This window comes from Salmo salar, chromosome ssa11 (assembly GCF_905237065.1).
Source record: "Salmo salar chromosome ssa11, Ssal_v3.1, whole genome shotgun sequence".
NCBI classification, from domain to species: domain Eukaryota; kingdom Metazoa; phylum Chordata; class Actinopteri; order Salmoniformes; family Salmonidae; genus Salmo; species Salmo salar.
Window position 1 is genome coordinate 45,243,117 of NC_059452.1, and position 9,192 is coordinate 45,252,308.

Genomic DNA, 9,192 nt, shown 5'->3' on the forward strand with positions numbered 1-9,192 from the left:
CAGGTTATAGACCATGTAACTAGGACCCCTAGACTCATGTTCACTCACGTTATAGACCATGTAACTAGGACCCCTAGACAATGCGAGTGCCACAGTATCCATAGGGTAGTTATAGGTTTTGTAACTGTGAGGATGCTTTTCAGCATCATCTTACTTACAGCAGGGCTCTACTGCTCTGTGCCTCGCTACATCCTCTTAGCTGTTAACTGTGTGTGTGTGTGTGTGTATATATATACACACATGCCTCCTGGTGACATCCTGGCACCTCTGGGTGACAGAAGGGACACACACACTCCTCGAGAGGAACTCACCGCAGGTGTTGGGCAAACCCCGACCGAGCTAGCGTCAATGAGAAATCCCGGCTGCCGCCGTAACTATGGCAACAGCGAGTCTCGGCGGTGGCTAGACCACAGTGCCATCTCTGCAATCAAACACATACACACACAATCATGTTTCACCAAGTCGCCCACACACCACCCATCACACATAGATACTGTAGAAAGAGGGGGAGGAGAGAGACAGACCACTAAAAAGAGAGTTAGCTGCTAGTGTAGGTTATGTGTGAAAGCCCTGGCATGAATAGGAGAGGTCAGGGGTCAATGAGAGTGTAATTAGAAACAATGGGCGTAGTGAGGAGAACACTGGTCTACATTATATCCACTGATAGCGTCAGTTAGTGGGACGTAAACATTACTGTACTGATCTGTACTGTACTGATCCACTTCAGGCTAACCCACCTCTACCACCACCACTACTATCACCACCACCACCACTATCACCACCACCACTACCATTACTATCACCACCACTACTATCACCACCACCACTACTATCACCACCACCACCACTACTATCACCACCACCACTACTATCACCACCACCACTACTATCACCACCATCACCACCACTACTATCACCACCACCACTATCACCACCACCACTACTACTATCACCACCACCACTACTATCACCACCACCACCACTATCACCACCACCATTATCACCACCACTACTATCACCACCACTACTATCACCACCACTACTATCACCACCACCACCACCACTACTATCACCACCACCACTACTACTATCACCACCACCACTACTATCACCACCACCACTATCACCACCACTACTACTATCACCACCAACACCACTATCACCACCACCACCACTATCACCACCACCACTATCACCACTACCACTACCATTATTATCACCACCACTACTATCACCACCACCACTATCACCACCACCACTACTATCACCACCACCACCACTATCACCACCACCACCACAATCACCACTACTATCACCACCACCACTACTATCACCACCACTATCACCACTACTATCCCCACCACCACCACCACTACTATCACCACCACCACTACTACTATCACCACCACTATCACCACCACCACTACCATTACCACCACCACTACCATTACCACCACCACTACTATCACCACCACCACTACTATCACCACCACCACTACCACTACAATCACCACCACCTCCACCACCTCCACAACTACAGTGAGGGAAAAAACGTATTTGATCCCCTGCTGATTTTGTACGTTTGCCCACTGACAAATAAATGATCAGTCTATAATTTTAATGGTAGGTTTATTTGAACAGTGAGAGACAGAATAACAACAAAAAAATCCAGAAAAACACGTCAAAAATGTTATAAATTGATTTGCATTTTAGGAGTGTGAAGGTGAACGGAAAGGCTGGAGCAACGAACCGCCCTTGCTATCTCTGCCTTGCCGGTTCCCCTCTTTCCACTGGGATTCTCTGCCTCTAACCCTTTTACAGGGGCTGAGTCACTGGCTTACTGGTGTTCTTCCATGCCGTCCATGGGAGGGGTGCGTCACTTGAGTGGGTTGAGTCACTGACGTGGTCTTCCTGTCTGGGTTGGCGCCCCCCCTTGGGTTGTGCCATGGCGGAGATCGTTGTGGGCTATACTCGGCCTTGTCTTAGGACGGTAAGTTGGTGGTTGGAGACATCCCTCTAGTGGTGTGGGGGCTGTGCTTTGGCAAAGTGGGTGGGGTTATATCCTGCCTGTTTGGCCCTGTCCGGGGTATCATCGGATGGGGCCACAGTGTCTTCTGATCCCTCCTGTCTCAGCCTCCAGTATTTATGCTGCAGTAGTTTATGTGTCGGGGGCTAGGGTCAGTCTGTTACATCTGGAGTATTTCTCTTGTCTTATCCGGTGTCCTGTGTGAATTTAAATATGCTCTCTCTAATTCTCTCTTTCTCTCTTTCTGTCTTTCTCTCGGAGGACCTGAGCCCTAGGACCATGCCTCAGGACTACCTGGTATGATGACTCCTTGCTGTCCCCAGTCCACCTGGCCGTGCTGCTGCTCCAGTTTCAACTGTTCTGCCTGCGGCTATGGAACCCTGACCTGTTCACCGGACGTGCTTGTTGCACCCTTGACAACTACTATGATTATTATTATTTGACCATGCTGGTCATTTATGAACATTTTAACATCTTGACCATGTTCTGTTATAATATCCACCCTGCACAGCCAGAAGAGGACTGGCCACCCCTCATAGCCTGGTTCCTCTCTAGGTTTCTTCCTAGGTTTTTGGCCTTTCTAGGGAGTTTTTCCTAGGGAGTTTTTCCTAACCACCGTGCTTCTTTCACATGCATTGCTTGCTGTTTGGGGTTTTAGGCTGGGTTTCTGTACAGCACTTTGAGATATTAGCTGATGTACGAAGGGCTATATAAATAAATTTGATTTGATTTGATTTAATGAGGGAAATAAGTATTTGACCCCCTCTCAATCAGAAAGATTTCTGGCACCCAGGTGTCTTTTATACAGGTAACGAGCTGAGATTAGGAGCACACTTAAAGGAAGTGCTCCTAATCTCAGCGTGTTACCTGTATAAAAGACACCTGTCCACAGAAGCAATCAATCAGATTCCAAACTCTCCACCATGGCCAAGACCAAAGAGCTCTCCAAGGATGTCAGGGAAAAGGTTGTAGACCTACACAAGGCTGGAATGGGCTACAAGACCATCGCCAAGCAGCTTGGTGAGAAGGTGACAACAGTTGGTGCGATTATTCGCAAATGGAAGAAACACAAAATAACTGTAAATCTCCCTCGGTCTGGGGCTCCATGCAAGATCTCACCTCGTGGAGTTGCAATGATCATGAGAACGGTGAGGAATCAGCCCAGAACTACACGTGAGGATATTGTCAATGATCTCAAGGCAGCTGGGACCATAGTCACCAAGAAAACAATTGGTAACACACTACGCCGTGAAGGGCTGAAATCCTGCAGCGCCCGCAATGATTCAGTGGACAACTGGGTGAAAGTGTTGTGGTCAGATGAGACCAAAATGGAGCTCTTTGGCATCAATTCAACTCGCTGTGTTTGGAGGAGGAGGAATGCTGCCTATGACCCCAAGAACAACATCCCCACCGTCAAACATGGAGGTGGAAACATTATGCTCTGAGGGTGTTTTTCTTCTAAGGGGACAGGACAACTTCACCGCATCAAATCGATGATGGACGGGGCCATGTACCGTCAAATCTTGGGTGAGAACCTCCTTCCCTCAGCCAGGGCATTGAAAATGGGTCGTGGATGGGTATTCCAGCATGACAATGACCCAAAACACACGGCAAGGCAACAAAGGAGTGGCTCAAGAAGAAGGACATTAAGGTCCTGGAGTGGCCTAGCCAGTCTTCAGACCTTAATCCCATAGAAAATCTGTAGGGGGAGCTGAAGGTTCGAGTTGCCAAACGTCAGCCTCGAAACCTTAATGACTTGGAGAAGATCTGCAAAGAGGAGTGGGACAAAATCCCTCCTGAGATGTGTGCAAACCTGGTGGCCAACTACAAGAAACGTCTGACCTCTGTGATTGCCAACAAGGGTTTTGACACCAAATACTAAGTCATGTTTTGCAGAGGGGTCAAATACTAATTTCCCTCATTAAAATGTAAATCATTTTATAACATTTTTGACATGCGTTTTTCTGGATTTTTTGTTGTTGTTATTCTGTCTCTCACTGTTCAAATAAACCTACCATTAAAATTATAGACTGTTAATTTCTTTGTAAGTGGGCAAACGTACAAAATCAGCAGGGGATCAAATACTTTTTTCCCCCTCACTGTATCACCACCACCACTACCACCACCACCACCACCTAGTAGATAATTCTTGATACGCACAGGAAACTGTTGAGCCTGAAAAACCCAGCAGCGTTGCAGTTCTTGACACAAACCGGTGCGCATCTACTACCATACCCCGTTTAAAGGCACTTAAATAGTTTGTCTTGCCCCTTCACCCTCTGAATGGCACACATACACAATTAATGTCTCAAGGCTTAAAAATGCTTATTTAACCTGTCTTCTCCCCTGTATCTACACTGATTGAAGTGGATTTAACAAGCTACATCAATAAGGGATCATAGCTTAGACCTGGATTCACTTGGTGAGTCTGTCATGGAAAGAGCAATATTAATGTTTGGTAGCCAGACGAGGTAGTTTATTATGTAAATCCAGGTGCATGGAGGAATAAAAAAAGTCAATATTTGAGAAAATGTGGAGCATAAAATATTACTGGTGTGCTGCAATTTGTATTTCAAATACTCTTTGCTTAGAACATAACATAACACTTACCTCCCTAGAAGTGTTGGCAATAAAAGAAAAAAGGATTCTGTGTTCTAGGACTGTACAGTTGACCTCCTACACATTTGCCATGACAACACAACCACAACTGACCTCTCCCTGTGTGTTGGAGTGTTGGGGGCAATACAAGGGAAACAAACATCCATGAGTCTAATTTGTTGTGAAAGGATGATTGATTTTCAGAGCTAATTAAATATATCCAAGAGAGGGGGCAGAGAAAGGGAGAGAGAAAGAGGGAGAGCGTGGAGAGGGGGGAGAGAGATCCCTGGACAGAGGTGTCTGTACGACAGTCGATCATTTCCACATAGCCACTTTACAACAAGAGTTAAATCAATACGCGAGTGAGTGGATCAAGTTGCCTAGGCAACCTTTCCTCTGATTCCACCACTGCAACCATTTCCACGATGAGAAGACGTGGGAGAGTAGCTAGGAGCCGCGACCCAGTAATCTAACATGGATCCTCACCTCCTCTACCTGAAGGATCCTCTACCTGAAGGATCCTCACCTCCTCTACCTGAAGGATCCTCTCCTCCTCTACCTGAAGGATCCTCTACCTGAATGATCTTCTCCTCCTCTACCTGATGGATCCTCTACCTGAATGATCTTCTCCTCCTCTACCTGAAGGATCCTCTACCTGAAGGATCTCTCCTCCTCTACCTGATGGATCCTCCACCTGAAGGATCCTCTGCTCCTCTACCTGATGGATCCTCACCTCCTCTACATGAAGGATCCTCTCCTCCTCTACCTGATGGATCCTCTACCTGAATGATCCTCTCCTCCTCTACCTGATGGATCCTCACCTCCTCTACCTGAAGGATCCTCACCTCCTCTACCTGAAGGATCCTCTCCTCCTCTACCTGAAGGATCCTCTACTTGAATAATCTTCTCCTCCTCTACCTGAAGGATCCTCTACCTGAAGGATCCTCACCTCCTCTACCTGAAGGATCCTCTCCTCCTCTACCTGATGGAACCTCTACCTGAATGATCCTCACCTCCTCTACCTGAAGGATCCTCACCTCCTCTACCTGAAGGATCCTCTCCTCCTCTACCTGAAGGATCTTCTCCTCCTCTACCTGTTGGATCCTCTACCTGAAGGATCTTCTCCTCCTCTACCTGATGGATCCTCTACCTGAATGATCTTCTCCTCCTCTAATTAATGGATTCTCTACCTGAAGGATCCTCACCTCCTCTACCTGAAGGATCCTCTACCTGAATGATCCTCTCCTCCTCTACCTGAAGGATCCTCACCTCCTCTACCTGAAGGATCCTCTCCTCCTCTCCCTGATGGATCCTCTACCTGAAGGATCCTCACCTCCTCTACCTGTATCAGTCTGTGAAAGAACTGGATGGGTGAAAGTGACTGCCCTGGTGAGAGACAAGGGAAAAGTAGAGGAAGCTACTGAAGACTTGAGATGAACCCTTGTCTTTCTTGCACTAACACTCACAGGAGGAGAGGGAGAGGAAGCCACTGGAAACGTACAGCGGGACCAAGCTGTGGTAGAGACAGGTACTGTGCTGCAGTACTAAGCTGTGTTACAGTCAGGTACTGTGCAGCGGTACCAAGCTGTGTTACAGGCAGGTACTGTGCAGAGGTACCAAGCTGTGTTAGACAGATACTGTGCAGCGGTACCAAGCTGTGTTACAGACAGATACTGTACAGCGGCACCAAGCTGTGTTACAGACAGATACTGTACAGCGGCACCAAGCTGTGTTACAGGCAGGTACTGTGCAGCGGTACCAAGCTGTGTTACAGGCAGGTACTGTGCAGCGGTACCAAGCTGTGTTACAGACAGATATTGTACAGCGGTACTAAGCTGTGTTACAGGCAGATACTGTACAGCGGTACCAAGCTGTGTTAAAGGCAGGTACTGTACAGCGGTACCAAGCTGTGTTAAAGGCAGGTACTGTGCAGCGGTACCAAGCTGTGTTACAGGCAGGTACTGTACAGCAGTACCAAGCTGTGTTAGAGAGAAGCTGAGTTGTCAGTTTCCATTTTCCTGGAGAGCTTCCAGGTAGGCAGCCTGTAGTTCTATCCCAGCAATAAGATCAGAGTTGGAGAAACCTACTCTAGCTGGTTAGATTTCAGAGTTGATCCGTTTGCTAAGCACAACACAAACAGATCTGGGATCAGGCTAGCTTCACAATGACCAGATGACACAGAATGATTAGTTAGTGTTTATAAACTGGGTGGGTCGAACCCTGAATGCTGAATGCTGATTGGGTATGACAAAACATGTATTTTTACTGCTCTAATTACATTGGTAACCAGTTTATAGTCTGTTCAACCTCTCTTTCGTAACGTCGGAGATCCCCAAAGATTGGAAAGCTGCTGCGGTCATCCCCCTCTTCAAAAGGGGGAGACACTCTCGACCCAAACTGTTACAGACCTATATCTATCCTACCTTGCCTTTCTACGGTCTTCGAAAGCCAAGTTAACAAACAGATCACCGGCCATTTCGAATCCTACCGTACCTTCTCCGCTATGCAATCTGGTTTCCGAGCTGGTCACGGGTGCACCTCAGCCACGCTCAAGGTCCTAAACGATATCATAACCACCATTGATAAAAGACATTACTGTGCAGCCGTATTCATTGACCTGGCTAAGGCTTTCGACTCTGTCAATCACCACATTCTTATCGGCAGACTCAACAGCCTTGGTTTCTCAAATGATTGCCTCGCCTGGTTCACCAACTACTTCTCAGACAGAGTTCAGTGTGTCAAATCGGAGGGCCTGTTGTCCGGACCTCTGGCAGTCTCTATTTGGGTGCCACAGGGTTCAATTCTCGGGCCGACTCTTTTCTCTGTATACATCAATGATGTCGCTCTTGCTACTGGTGATTCTCTGATCCACCTCGACGCAGACGACACCATTCTGTATACTTCTGGCCCTTCTTTGGACACTGTGTTAACTAACCTCCAGATGAGCTTCAATGCCATATAACTCTCCTTCCGTGGCCTCCAACTGCTCTTAAATGCAAGTAAAACTAAATGCATGCTCTTCAACCAATCGCTACCAGCACCTGCCTGTTCTGACCTAGAATATGTGGAAAATTACAAATACCTAGGTGTCTGGCTAGACTGTAAACTCTCCTTCCAGGCTCACATTAAAAATCTCCAATCCAAAATTAAATTTAGAATTGGCTTCCTATTTCACAACAAAGCATCCTTCACTCATGCTGCCAAACATAACCTCGTAAAACTGGACTATCCTACCGATCCTTGACTTCGGCGATGTCATTTACAAAATAGCCTCCAACACTCTACTCAGCAAATTGGATGCAATCTATCACAGTGCCATCCATTTTGTCACCAAAGCCCCATATACTACCCACCACTGCGACATGTATGCTCTCGTTGGCTGGCCCTTGCTTCATATTCGTCGCCAAACCCACTGGCTCCAGGTCATCTATAAGTCTTTGCTAGGTAAAGCCCCACTTTATCTCAGCTCAGTGGTCACCATAGAAGCACCCACCCGTAGCAAACGCTCCAGCAGGTATATTTCACTGGTCACCCCCAAAACCAATTCCTCCTTTGGCCGCCTTTCCTTCCAGTTCTCAGCTGTGTTGCGTCGTATACCACACCTCCTCGAGCATTATTAAGGATACAATATGCTTCAGTGTCTTGTTGAAATGTATGGAGACAGAAGAAACACCGACCACAAAACAGATCTGGGATCAGGCTAGCTTCACAATGACCAGATGACACAGAATGATTAGTCAGTGCGTAAACAATATGCTTCAGTGCCTTGTTGAAATGTATGGAGAAAGAAGAAACATAGACCACATATTTGTAATTAAACTATATTTTAACAACTGTCAATTCTATATGGAACAATATTAACCAGGAGTTACAGAAGTGGAGTCATTTGATTGACAGGAAGGAGAAGGTGCTATATTGATCAGGTTCAGCCTATTGGAAGTCTGTACACACAGAGGATGTAGTGGTTACATGAGGAACAAGGGAAAGCTATATAGTCCATCCGTAGACACACTCCCATCTTGTGAAAACATTTCTCAAAACAGTGATAGAAATATATCCACTTGCATCATGGTGTTACTCACAGATATCCCACAACAAGATGTCTCTGTTGGTGTATCAGTGGCTGTAGTACAATATTCAAATACAGTTCTTCATGGCATGGCTGCGTTCTATAAAAGGTAGACTTCTGTTGTTTTTTTTTTTAAACGGAGGGACTATATAATATCATCACACCATACCCGCTCCCAAAATATTATATTATATAAAAGTTGAGCCCAGAAAAATGGGTCCATATATTATATCTGTAGCGAAACATCCACACGTTAAGGTAATGTCATATATACTGGGGCCATTTCCATAGAGAGAAAGACTAAATGTAATAGGCACAAACAAACACAAAGAAAATCAGCTAAATAACTCACAGGGTTGATTTAAAGACCCAGATCATGTGTTGTTCTCATAAAGTATTCTTTCCCATAGTTCCTAGTTTATAGTTCACCCAGCCAGCAGCAACAACCAAGTCCCCACTAAAATATCCCCACTGACCATACTAACAAAACAAACAGACC